Raw genomic sequence first — 14,914 nt, 5'->3', positions numbered from 1 at the left:
CAATCTGTTGTTTGCGTTACGACATAAATTAAACTGCTGTAAGTTACATTCCGATAAAGTGTCGAAAAAGCTTACTTGTGCCTCACCAGCTATACCCAAGGGCTCCAGTCGATTGGGACCATTAAACCAGTCAACATTACTCAGATTGAAGTCGCCCATTACCACAAAGGTGTCATTAGGATACGAGTTTACAATTGTCGATAGTTTATCAGAAAAGTTTTGAAGTTGGGTGTTAAAAGAATGGCCGTACTTTTTATTCTTTATATTGTTTATTCTTAAACGATATTATTGATCGATATAGGTTTTACGCTGAGGGAACTTTAGCAATTTTTTGAATTTCTTTCGTGTATTGAGCGAAATGGCTCAAAAGTCGATTTTTTTAGTTGGCTCTTAAGGTTTCATGTACTGAAAATCAACACGTAGATACTTTACTACTTTGCTTTCATTTTCCTACATTCCAACAATAACAAAGAATGGTACAAAAATAAATTGGTACGAACAAAAATAGACGTAAGTCAATAAGTAATTGATTTGGGACGATTCCACGATGGCACTCGATCAGATTTAGAACTGTACTAATAATGCAGAAGGTGGACTTATGGGAGGACTATGATTTATAAAGTTTAGAGGACATTTTCTTCATTATTTACACTTGTACTATACCTCTAAGCCGATCTTGGCGACTATTAGCGCGGAATTAAAGTTTTTAAACTATTGCAGTTTGTATACATTATATTTAATTGCTAAATAGGTATTAAACACGATGAGAATTTTAAGGTTACGATATACGACCTTATTTTTGTTGAGCAATTTAGAGGTACTCGATGATCCAGAGTCAAACATACCTAAGTCTCAAGAATCATCTAAAAGTGTTGAAGAAAGAAGCAATCCTTTATTTGCTTTTCATTTATTTATAAGTATATTATTTTCGTTTATTGGACTTGGGGAAACAAAGATATACATCTCTAGTCACAAGTTATATAATTTAACATAATCTATACTAATGTTATAAAGCTGAAGAGTTTGTTTGTTTGTTTGATTGTTTGTTTGTTTGTTTGAACGCGCTAATCTCAGGATCTAGTGGTCCAATTTGAAAAATTATTTCAGTGTTAGATACCTAGCTCATTTATCGAGAAAGGTAATAGGCTATATAACATCACGCTGCGGCCATTAGAAGCGGAGAAGCAACGAAAAATGTTACAAAAACGGGGAAATTTATGACCCTGCATTCTCTCTTATGTGACGCAAGCGAAGTTGCGCGGGTCAGCTAGTAATATTTGTATATTTAGATAAGGGTTAACACAGGACAACAAACAAATAACAAACTAAAATAACCATTGTATTTCCAAACGTGTGGTTGTTGTACAAAAGTCACCCTTTTGCCGTGAACCCCTCAAATATTGACACGAAGTCCACAACTTGTTCGTTTGCGTCATAACATAAGTACTATGGCTATTTTATTTCCACATCGCTGTTGTTTTAGCGTATTAGATTTTGCTCGTGTTAGTTTGCGAGGATTTTAAGTAAAAAGAAGTCCGAAAAAGCACCTCTTTTATTCATTTAGTACACTTTTTATGGTATACTAGCTGACCCGCGCAACTTCGCTTGGTCACATTAGAGAATGGGCGATTTTTTTCCCCGTTTTTGTAATATTTTTTTCTAGTACTCTGCTCCTATTGGTCATAGCGTGATGATATATAGCCTATAGTCTTCCTCTATAAATGGGCTATCTAACAGTGAAACAATTTTTCAAATCGTACCAGTAGTTACTGAGATTAGCGCGTTCAAACAAACAAACAAACTCTTCAGCTTTATAATATTAGTATAGTATAGATTATGTTGTAGAGGACCGATAGACAGTCGCTCCATGTGATATACTGGTATTCAGCTGCATCCGGTGAGACTGGAAGCCGACTCCAACATAGTTGGAAGAAAGGCAACGCTGATAATTATATATCTGATGATATATTTTTTATGGTATTACTATAGGTTTATTCGTTTGGAGGAGCTCGCTAAGTAACGACAGCGCGGATCGATCTCTGAGGTTAAGCTACGCTTGCCGAGGTTGATCCGTGAATGAGTGACTAATGACTATGTTATACTTACCGCGTTCTTCCTTGTTTCGGAAGGCACATTAAATTGTGGGTCCTGGCTGTCATTTTCAAAGATCGTTGACAGTTGTTAACAGTAGTCAGAAGCTTTGACTGACTCTGGGGAGCAGTGGTTAAAGTCGCTACGCCGCTACCATTGCGTCGGGAAGTCGTGGGTTCGATTCTCACACGGAACAATTGTTTGTGCAATCCACAAATTGTTGTTTCGGGTCTGGTTGTACTTTGTGTCCGTTGTTTGTAAATATCCCCGCGACACAAGAATAATTCTTAGTGCGAGAGTTGCCTTGAAAAAAAAAGGTATTTTTATACAAAGACCTTTACCTCCACATTCTTATATTCTTTTTATCTTCAGTTACAAAACAGGTGTTACATTTCAAAGCTCGTAAACTGACATTTCAGCCCATTGTCTGTCTATTAGTAGAACGAGAGGAACTTTACAATGTTTACTATAACTACTGGATGAAACACATCTGGTAGTGTGTTAAAACATCACACCCTTTTAGTTATGTACCAGAGGCGCCCATAGCCAGTTGTGCTCACCGGTCGGTAACCGATCGGTGGGTTAAGCAACCGTTGGCGCGGTCATTCCATAGATGGGTGACCGCATAGTGGTATTTAAGCTGGGCGTCTCCGTGCTTCGGAGGGCACGTAAAAAGTCGGTCCCTGCTGTTATATACTAAGGTAACAGTCGTTAAGCCATGTCAAAGGCCTTCGGGCGGCTTGAACAACTTTGACACTAGGTTGACCACTAACCATACGATAAGAAGAAGAAGCTATGTACCTACTTGTGATAAAACTGTTAGATCTTTGTAATAAATAAATATCATTGGACAACTCACACGGTCATTTAATTTCGAACTAAGCAGAGCTTGTATTATAGTTACCAAATAACTGATAAAACTACTTATATACTTCTAAATACATACTTATATAGATAATTTACAACCAGGCTCGGAACAAAGACTCGTGCTCATCACACAAAGATTTGTCTCGGGTAGGATTTGAAGCCACTACACGCGGCGCTACGGTTATTGCTGTGAGGTGACCACTTTAACCACTGCTCCTAACGTGCAGTTAAAGACAAGTATGTAACAAAGATTTACGGCTATACGTGCTCTCCGAGGAGATCTACAATCTCAACTTCTTAACTCCGGCCTCCGGGCAATCTCTGCGAAAATCCTAACAGAAAATCTCGGATAAGACTTTTTGTGGCAGTTAATGTAAAGCCCAGTATCACGATTCTCTACATTTGAAACCATCGAGTCCCAAAAGTTTTACATTTAAAATGTACCTACTTCAAAAATTGTTCCTATGTCACCCGCTAGAGGCGTTTATTAGATTTTCATCTATACTAATATTATAAAGCTGAAGAGTTTGTTTGTTTGTTTGTTTGTTTGAACGCGCTAATCTCAGGAACTACTCATCCGATTTGAAAAATTCTTTCAGTGTGAGATAGCCCATTTATTGAGGAAGGCTATAGGCTATATATCATCACACTACGACCAAAAGGAGCAGAGCACCAGCAAAAAACGTTACAAAAACGGGGAAAATTTTCATTCTCTTTAAGTGACGCAAGCGAAGTTGCGCGGGTCAGCTAGTACAAAATAATTCGATAGCTAGCCGGTTGTCGGTAGTAGATAGTTGTAGAGAATCGTGCTACAGGACATTGTACCGACTTTTACGGGACGATTCTTTGGCTAATAAATTAAGTCTAGATGCTGTCAAAGACACGAAGATATTTCTATCAATCTATACTAATATTATAAAGCTGAAGAGTTTGTTTGTTTGTTTGAACGCGCTAATCTCGGAAACTACTGGTCCGATTGGAAAAAATATTCCAGTGTTAGATAGCCCATTTATCGAGGAAGGCTATAGGCTATATATATATATATATATAACTATATATATATATCATCACGCTACGACCAATAGGAGCAGAGTACCAGTGAAAAATGTTACAAAAACGGGGAAAATTATGATTCTCTTATGTGACGCAAGCGAAGTTGCACGGGTCAGCTAGTACCTAATAAAGGAAACAGCTTTATTCGATGAATCTCTTCTCCTACTTAAAATAGTTTCTGATTGCTTGAAGCAGGAATCGAACCCCGTTACACACTGTAAGGTACTGATCAGTCTAACTACTCAATGACATGTAACTATCTCAATCTACGTCACGTCTTCATTTCAGTCTTATGTAATTCCGACATTAAACGTAAGTACATAAAAAATGTACTATTTTTACATAACACGATTGCACCTTTATATATTTAGAACAGAGTGGTCTAAATATAATAAAGTGGTTTATTATATTACTGCTCATAATATTTACTTTTGAAATTCGTTTTGAAGAGCTAGGAAGACGGAAAATGTTGGTCAAGTGCAGTTAGAATTGGGTTTGTAATTTAGTGTTGTTTATAATGTCTAGTGACTAGATTTTGAAAACAGTAGGCTGTTCTTTTTTTCAGTAGAAGCTATAGCGCCTGAAAACATAATTGGGTAGTTGACTGGGTCAACGAAAAATTATAAAGCTTGTACTCGTAAAAGGTTGTGTCGGTCCGTACCACCGGACTATGAGAGTGAAGGAATAGAGAGTGTACCTGTGTATTGTGCACACTCCTAAACACTATCTTTACTTATATTATAAAGCTGAAGAGTTTGTTTCTTTGTTTGGTTTGTTTCTTTGTTTGAACGCGCTAATCTCAGGATCTGTTGGTCCGATTTGAAAAAATCTTTCAATGTTAGATGGCCCATTTATCGAGGAAGGCTATAGGCTATATACCATCACGCTACGATCAATAGGAGCAGAGTACCAGTCAAAAATGTTACAAAAACGGGGAAAATTTGGACCCAATCTCTCTTATGTCACGCAAGCAAAGTTGCGCGAGTCAGCTAGTAAACACTATAAACAAAGTTCTGCACAGTTAGTAAGTTTCAATGAAAATTATCGCCTCAACCGGAAATTGGCTAGGACTATTTATCTGTATAAGATGGGATAGTTTGAAAACTCGTATGACCCTTGTTCATCAGTGGCATCAACTAAAATAAAACTACAAACCTACCTCAACCAATTAAAAGATCTAAAAATAGCTTGAACACGCGCATTCGTACGTTGAAACATAAATTATGAATGTCGTTTACTTAATGTCATGGGGTGCACGTTACGTCACGTAGGGGTGGAAATATTTATTATGTAAGGGTTTAATGTACTTCATGTAAGAGTTGAAAGAGTGTTCTCTCAAGTTAATGGTCGATGGTTCAATCGGAAAGCAACACACCAATGATTGTTCGAAGTTACGTGTGGATTAGAAATAATCAAATAATGATCACTAGTTCTAACGGTGAAGGAACTAAGGGCATGGAAAGTCCCCAATCCGGTGGACTCAAAGCCCTCCTTCGCTCGGGAACAGCCTTGCCCAGAATTGGGACAGCCACGTGTTATAAAAAAAGCACAGATGTAAGAACATTAAGGAATCAAAATGGCGGAAGTGTAAACGAGTGCCGCGACGTCTTGGGTTGAATCCCGGGTGTTAGAGGTTCGTGTCAAGAAATTATTAGTAATTTACCCGGAGTAAGAAAATTTAGGCCGTAGACCTCCGTGCCTCAAACAGCACGTAAAAATCTCTTACTGGTCGTCTTAGTTATTTTTTTAACCTAGCCTATGAGAGTGAAGGAATAGAGAGTGTACCTGTGTATTGTGCACACACTTAGACACTATATACAAAGTCCTGCAGTTTGCTGGTTTAATTGAAACTGGCTATAGCCGGCAGCGGTCAGGAGGACATTATTATTAACCTTTCAAAAAAGCCGACGTTATCGTCAGTCGATCAGTCCATCAATATTGCATGACGTGACGTGCTTCACTGAAATAGTTATAATTAAACCCCGATATTTATAGGCTATAGACGATTCTTTAGAATTGATTTGATTGACCCATTTTGTGAAAGGTTTTATTGTTTTTAAGAATTATTAAGTATGTTTTATAATATTAGGTCGGGGAAAAAGTATTTTCGCATTATAGTATGTATGAACTTGTAATAAAACTTTTCTCTACATAAAAAAGCTCCATATTTGGGTACCTCACGAGCTCACTGAAAGGAACCTAATGAACCGTGTACTCATTTGTGATTCTTGAAGCTAAAGAGATTTTATTACAAGTTCATACATACTATGCGAAAAGACTTTTTCCCCGACCTAACATAAACGGAAGCCGGTGGAAGCTGGCGACGCTATACCGGACGTTGTGGACATCATTGGGGGAGGCCTATGTCTAGCAGTGGACGTCTTCAAGACATATAAGATGATGATGATGGTGATTGAAACAACTAGCTTCTGTCAGCAACCTCGTCTGCGTGGAATGATCTTAAAGGATAAGGAAAGATAATGAAATGAGATTACATACTACATGTTAGCAAAAGTAGCTTAATTGACGTCCTTTCAATACATGTTTGGGTTGAGCAACCGTTGGCGCGATGATTCTATAGATGGGTGACCGCTTAGTGGTATGTGCACTGAGCGTCTCCGTGCTTCGGAGGGCACGTAAAAAGTCGGTCCCAGTTGTTGTCGATTAAGATAACAGTCGTTAAGCCAAAGGCTTTTCGGCTTGAACAACTTTGACACTAGGTTGACCACTAACCATACGTTAAATAGATAGGTTGTACCGACTTTAGAGAATTGCGCTACTGTCTTCAAAAAAATATTTTTAACCCACAAATAGGACAAACATAAAAATAAATGACATATAATTTTCAAAGAATACCTTTGTGTTACATAATTACGCCTACTACTGTAAAGACATTGGGTTAAATTACAACTATTATCATTTGAAATATTAGTTTTTGTCAAGTTTCGTAGTATTTAAAGTCATGTGATTATTGAATGAATAGTATTTTTAGTTTTTGTTAGATCTTTAGTACAATAGATAATATGTTACCTAGTCGAAAAATAATAAAGGCAGTAGAGAGTCTACTGCGAAATTTTAGACTCATATTATAATATTCGCTTGCGTCACCTAAGAGAATGGGTCAAAATTTTCCCCGTTTTTGTAACATTTTTTTTTGCTACTCCGCTCCTAACGACCGTAGTGTGATGTTATATGGCCTATAGCCTTCCTCGATAAATGGGCTATCTAACACTAAAAGAATTTTTCAAATCGGACCAGTAGTTCCTAAGATTAGCGCGTTCAAACAAACAAACAAACAAACAAACAAACAAACTCTTCAGCTTTATTATATTAGTATATAGATTAGTATTGATTGAGCTTGAGTTTGAGTAAAAAGACCGCAAAAAGAATTGCTCTTGTGCCGCGGGGACGTTTACAAACATACAAACAACGGACACAAAGTACAACCAGACCAGATTCCAGAGTGGGAATCGAACCCACAGCCACCCGACGCCACGGTTGGTACTTAATTCGACTGCTGACCAATAGATCTTGGGTTCGATTCCCAGGCAGACTTATTCTCTATTTAATATCATATTTTTTCTCAATAGTAAGAACAGTAATGGGTATTTATTTAGGACTATTTGACTGTAATTTTTGTTTATGGAAACACCTGTAGTTGTTTATAAAAGGAAGAATCACGGGATATGAATGTAGACAATTTGGCGCTGCGCCATAGTTACAAGTGGTGAGTTCAGTACCCTATTGAAACAAATATTTGTAACATTTACCAGTCTTAACGGAAGCTGAACCATTCCGCAGGATAAGTAGTTCTATTAGCAGGAATGGAAAAAAGGTTTAGTAGTTTAGTTTATATACCTAAAGGATCTCTTTTATTCAGATAAAAATAGTATATAAGACTTTCTTTGGTCTCTGCCTACCCCTATGCGAAAAAAGCGTGATATGTGTGTAAATGTAAGACTTTTTTCAACAATAGATGTAATTTTTTCATCATAGTGCAAATGTTTGTTTTCTTCAATTATCGACGTAGGGGTCTGAGGTTCGATTCCCGAGAGTGTAGATACAAATACATTTCTATTATCATCTACTATAGACACACGAATTTTAATTGTTTATGTGTACTAGAGATTTTAAAATATGCAGACCTGAAACAAAAATTGCATACATATTTGTAATTTGTCCTTGTGGGAATCGAACTAACGACCCCACGTCTATTTTAACTACTGCGCCAATGAAGCCTTCAAATTCTAATTCTCTTACTTTATAAGTACAAGTAAATAATACAGTAGGAAATACGTAACTAAAATATCATTACCAAAATAACATAAATATTATTTTATGTCAATCAATATTTTGTGTGACACCGGAAATGTCATCTTTGAGAAAATGTCAAAAATCCACGTCGGTTTCTATTAGTCGATGTGTTATGTACATACTACATATTATATACATATAGCTGACCCGCGCAACTTCGCTTGCGTCACATAAGAGAGAATCTATACTAATATTATAAAGCTGAAGAGTTTGTTTGTTTGTTTGAACGCGCTAATCTCAGGAACTGCTGGTCCGAGTGTTAGATAGCCCATGTATCGAGGAAGGCTTTAGGCTATATATCATCACGCTACGACCAATAGGAGTAGAGTACCAGTAAAAAGTGTTACAAAAACGGGGAAAATTCTGATCCATTCTCTCTTATGTCACGGAAGCGAAGTTGCGCGGGTTTTTGTAACATGTTTTGTTGCTACTCCGCTCCTAATGGCCGTAGCGTGATGTTATACAGCCCAAAGCCTTCCTCGATAAACGTTCTATTCAACACAAAAATATTTTTTCAATTCGGACCAGTAGTTCCTGAGATTAGCGCGTTCAAACAAACAAACAAACAAACACTTCAGCTTTGTAATATTAGTATAGATGTGTGTTAAGTACATATATGTATAGTGTCTATGTCGCCTGTCTAAATGTACATATAGTGATGGAATGACGTGACACCAAATTACACGGTACTCGAGTGTAGGGATGAGGTTAGTTTGTATCGATAGTTTACCTTAAACTGCATGATGATGTACAATTGGGTAGTTGACTGGGTTAAAGAAAAATTATTAAGCTAGTACTCGTAACAGGTTCATCTTAAATGCTCTGGCTATGTAGTTTTGTTCGTAAATATTATTGAAATAGTAATTATTACAGACTGAAAGAGCTATGTTAGATATAAAACATTTCAAGTAATTATGTTCTAACCGACAATATATATTATCTCTTTACTTTATTTTAAAGCAATTGCTATTAAAGTTATCATTAAGAAAAAGCACTAAATAGACTTAAGGTACCATTAACGAATTTGCATTCATATTTTAATAAATTATTGTACTCTAATAAAATAGGTGACAATAATCTCTTTTAGTTGCTATTTGAGATACGAATATGATGTCATCAGATACCTACAGCTGGATGCCAGTATTTTACATGGAGAGACTGCATATCTGACATCCACAACCCAATTGCCTGGGATATAAGACGATACCCCTCAGTAAGACTGTGGTGAGACATCAAACTTCTGACTACTGGTGACTCACACGCGGTCTTATGGTTCCAAACTAAGCAGAGCTTGTACTGTGGTATCCAAATAACTGATAAACATACTTATATACTTCAGAATTCATAAACATACTATACAGAACAGAAACTCGTGTTCATCACACAATATTTCACAATCCCGGGTGGGATTCGAACGCACCACTCGCGGCGGCTATTGCAGCGAGATGACCACTTTAACTACTGCGCCAAAAGTGCAATTTAGAGTGGGAAACATATCATTTTTTTAAATCTAATACTGTCCCGCTGCAGGGCAAGGGTCTCCTCCCAAATAAGAAGGAGGGGTTAGGCCTTAAGTCCACCACTAGCCAAGTGCTGGTTGGGGACTTTGGATGGCCTCAATAAATGTTTTAAACAAATGGTAGGCATGCAAGGTTTCCTCATGATGGTTTCGTTTACTGTTAGAGCAAGTGATAATTATTTCTAATACACACATAACTTCGAAAACTTGATGATATCGACTAGTTAACTAAATCCTGAACAATTGTATACCAACTTCATTTTGAACAACTATAAAATGCTGTAGTTTAATTAAATGCAAGAACAGTTTAGCATAAACATTCCGTTTGATTCCGTTCCGAATTGATTGCACACGTGCGATAATAAATACTATTGTGAATCGTTTGGAAAAATAGGTGTTTATGTTTCATTGATGGTTCAGAGCTGTATAATACATAGTCGAGATTGTCGGAGAGAATTGACTTTTTAAATCTATATACTAATATAATAAAGCTGAAGAGTTTGTTTGTTCGTTTGTTTGTTTGAACGCGATAATCTCAGGAACTACTGGTCCGATTTGAAAAATTCTTTCAGTGTTAGATAGCCCATTTATCGAGGAAGGCTATAGGCTATATATCATCACGGTACGACCAATAGGGGTAGAGTGCCAGTAAGAAATGTTACAAAAACGGGGAAAACTATGATCCATTCTCTCCTATGTGACGCAAACAAAGTTGCACGGGTCAGCTAGTATGTCATATTTACATACGTACTTTTAATATTATACAAAACTAAACTATAAATAACTTTTAACATTAAATTAAACTAAACTAGAAATAATTAACAAAAAACAAAATATTTACAATATAAAATATGCATACAAAGTGAGTGTAATAGACGTTTAATACTTACTTCAGAATTTTCATTTTATTTGGTCCTTTCGTATCTCTATGCGAAAAAGGTGAAATATTAGATATGTATGTAAGATTTCTGTTTTATTTAATTAAACATTTCTCTGTTTTAATTTCATGGAATAGTGTGCGATCTTTCATAGTGTGCGATCTTTCCGCAAACACGCATTTTTCCCATTGGCTAGGCAGTGCTTTTGTGTCAATTAATTTCCTTTAAGCAGATATTTAGTAAATTTAAAATAGGCTCATCCCCGCGTATTATTTAGGGCCCTAATGCTTGGTATAAGAAATATGAAACTTAACTGAAAAATCTCTGCAACGCTTATTGTAAGAATAAGAAAAATCTAGGAACGTTATTAGAAATAGCACTACTTAAATCACATTTTAGTTTATGATGTATTTTAAAGGCATTTTTATTTATTTCCTGTAATATTTCAGTGCCGGGGAAAGACTTGTTTCTTTTAAGCTTTCCTAAATTTTCTATGAAAAAATGTCGAAATTTTCGTTTTATCTTTTCAAAACGGTTTTGATCTGTTATAGCGTTGAGTCGTGACAAAAATATGATTTGTGCAAAATCTTTGTACGAACTAACAATAACTTAAGCCATTATTCAACAGCGTTATAAAATAAAGAATTTCATTGAAAAAACTATACAATTGTCGTGCTCTATTTAAGAGTATTAAAGAAAGCGTGACGTCTCTTCCACTCACTTTCACTTGCGAAAAAATCTGTGTTGAAAAATTGTACAATTTATCTGGATAACTAATCTGATATCTTAAAATCTGGTACTGTTAGATAAATTACGAAATACTCCATATTGATAAAAAGGTATCTCACTTTAGATTATCTTTATTTCATCTAAAGAGAACGGATTAAAAAATATTATGAAAGTGTAACTCTATATTTTATACGTGCAGTAATTGAAATTATTAATTTGTATTTCCAAAAATACTAAATTAAAAAAACAAACCTGCCATCAATGTGTACTAAATTAATAAACATATTTATGAAAATAAATTAAAAAATATTTATAAAAAGAAAATCTTGTCGATAGATTTTCCACCAGTCGCATCACTAGTCATTACCTTGTCATTCAGTCGGCCATCTTGGATAGTTTATTTGAAAATCGAACGCCGGCGGAAGCGCGCGATACCGCTATGGCGCGCATTTCGTGAATCAAAATAATCATTTTATAGCATTTATTATTAAAAATAAGTTATATGTGATATTTATTTATTGTTTTGTGAAATAAGTGTAATATTTATGGACTAATAATAATTTAGGTAAGTTTTTTACTAAAGTTTTAATAAGTGGTATAAATCGATCGATTTAATTGGAAAAGTGATGGGACATGCCGATAATTTTCCAATGAGATGCCTTGAATTTTTTTTTTCACTTTTATCGGCTTAAAAAATTCCATACGCACTTCCCTTGCTTCATTCAAATCCATACATCTTGTCATACTCGTAACAAGTGGCGTTCTCTGGTCTCTGCCTACCCCTATGGGAACTAAGCGTTATTTTATGTATGAATATATGTAAAACATATTTATCATAGTTTATAGCAAATTTTATAAGAGGAGTTCTTGGCTTAGTAATAACAGCCGCGCGGACCGATCTCTCAGGTTAAGCTACGCTCGTCGAGGTTGTTTTGTGGATGGGTGACCATATAATTTGGAGTTCCTTCGTGTTTGGCAACACATGTTAAATAGTGAATCCTGGCTATCATTTACAAAGATCTTCGACAGTCGTTACCAGTAGACAGAAGCTTGAGAGTCTGACAACCAGTCTTATCGTGTTATATTCCATGTAACTGAATTAAGGAGGTCCGACAGGCAGTCGCTCCATGTAAAATACTGGTATTCAGCTGCATCCGGTGAGACTGGAAGCCGTCTCCAACATAGTTGGAAGAAAGGCTAGGCTAATTTTTTAAGCGAATTTTTATTTTATTATTGAGTTATTTAACAAAGTAAACAGTAGTTTTAAAGTTAGATTAAAGATATTTTATCTCAATCATTTGAGATAATGATATAAGAAGATGATTGAAAAAATTCTATGTAAATCATTCTTATCTAAACGTCAGTTATGATTGAGTAGGTAGGCAGAGTACACGCGTTTTTAAATTTTAGTTAGTAGTTTTACTGGTAATAGATTTATTTTAATTTATTACTGTCTAGATAGCTACACATATCTATATGTAAGAAAGTTAATATAGAATTTTGTTGTTAACAATATAATTAATATAAATCGTGCACGCGAATGCTTTCTACTAATATTATTATCTATATCTATACTTATATTATAAAGCTGAAGAGTGTGTTTGTTTGTTTGTTTGAACGCGCTAATCTCAGGAATTTCTGGTCCGATTTGAAAAATTCTTTCTATGTTAGATAGCCCATTTATCGAGGAAGGCTATAGGCTATATAACATCACGCTACGACCAATAGGAGCAAAATACCAGTAAAAAATGTTACAAAACGGGGAAAATTTTGACCCATTCTCTTATGTGACGCAAGCGAAGTTGCGCGGGTCAGCTAGTAGTATATATTATACTAGCTTTTACCCGAGACTTCGTCCGCCACCTGAATTTTCCCATGGGAATGCGTCATTTTCCCAGGGTAAAAAAGTAGCCTATGTCCTTTCTCGGGTGTCAAAATATCTCCATACCAAATTTAATGCAAATTGGTTCAGTAGTTTAGGCGTGATTGAGTAACAGACAGACAGACAGACAGAGTTACTTTCACATTTATAATATTAGTATGGAAGTATTGATTGTATATTATAGTAGGTATACTTTCTAGTAAGTTGTCAGACTATGATAACATTTTAACTGCTATTAGTTATTTACTTCTCGGTCAGACCTCAAAAAACTATTCCGGTTAAATACAAGTTACTAGACTTCAGATCCAAACTGTTTTTCATTGGATTCACCTAACAGTGTTTTCCTTTCATGCCTTTCTCACGATGTTTTCCTTCACCGTTAGAACAAGTGACAATTAATATTTAATATACATGTAACTAGGAAAGCACATGGCTTGTGTGGCCTAGATTCCATATAACCCCTTGCTTGAGAGGTTAACTTTAAGTCGAATACGTGCGTCACTTGTATTTGTAGACTTAAAGCCTTCATTTAGGCTAGGTCCTGTATGACAAGATGTATGTATGTGAATGAAGCAAGGGAAGTTTTTTGGTATCTAAGCCTAAGTAGTACCTATGTACCTCCGTGAAAAAGGGAATTTTATATAAATATTAATCTCATCGCCATGATTTGAAAGCCATTATGTTGTAACTTGTACATTGTTTTCTTCCTTAGATTATAGTGATTAACACGTTACGCCAAAGTAGCAATGTACTGAATAGTGATCATCAATTAGACGTACACTAGTTGTCAACTGAGATACGTGATATAGTTTTATTAATATCAATTTATAATTTTGTGACAATGAAAGTTTTCTTGTTTTATTTCATGCTTAAAATGTATAACGAAATTTGATGAAATTACATACAGATACTTAAAAGACCTGGAGTCAAAGGTAGGCTTTTTTTTTAATTCTTAAAGTTTGTACTTGAGCGGAGCCTTGAACCTCGCAATATCGTGGTAATTTCATTATCAGGTACTTATAAAGAAAAAAAAACATGACACAAAAAATAAAAATACCTTACAAAGTCGAATAAATATTTGATAAGTTTAATGACCAGTCAGTACTTAGTATAGTTTTTGTTGATATTTTTTTACTTAATTAATGATTATTACGTCGTTTTTTCAAGATATTCTAGTTGATAAGCATATTATAGTAAAAAAAAATTGTTCTCACGATTGTTTAACTGTTTTAAGTAAAGAAATATAACTTTAACTAAATAATAATAAATAAAAAAAGGGAGGGATTAAACGGAGAAGTACGAAGGCATATAGGCCGCCCCTTCAGCCCCTGGGCTAGTGCACCATTGGGACTGTTCATTCTTTCAAGAAGTGTCAAGAAAACGCCCAATATTTATCTTCGCTGTTCGAAAAAGGGACCATATTTCTAAAATTCAAATAGCTATTCAATCTAGGTTAAAATCCTCGACCACTTGCGTGGGAAGCTCTAATCACTCGGCTTCGCCAATTTAAATACCTAACTATTAGGAAGGAAAACCATTATCTAACTGACTTCTAAATAGACTTTGAACGTTTAGACGTTT

The 14,914-nt window shown here is 35.4% G+C and overlaps 1 protein-coding gene across 2 annotated transcripts in view; it reads left to right on the top strand.

Annotated features, from left to right (window-relative positions):
* Window positions 1-11,866: 11,866 nt before the first annotated feature.
* Window positions 11,867-14,914, top strand: part of LOC142984860 (anoctamin-4) — a 50,161-nt gene continuing 47,113 nt past the window's right edge. For both annotated transcript variants that reach the window (XM_076132716.1, XM_076132715.1), the window contains exon 1: window positions 11,867-12,016. The gene's annotated coding sequence lies outside the window, so the exon portion shown is untranslated. The remainder of the gene's footprint in view (window positions 12,017-14,914) is intronic.

This window comes from Anticarsia gemmatalis, chromosome 28, assembly GCF_050436995.1.
Source record: "Anticarsia gemmatalis isolate Benzon Research Colony breed Stoneville strain chromosome 28, ilAntGemm2 primary, whole genome shotgun sequence".
Lineage (NCBI taxonomy): Eukaryota > Metazoa > Arthropoda > Insecta > Lepidoptera > Erebidae > Anticarsia > Anticarsia gemmatalis.
Note: the sequence above shows the minus strand (reverse complement) of the source record. Positions and strands in the feature narration are given on the sequence as shown.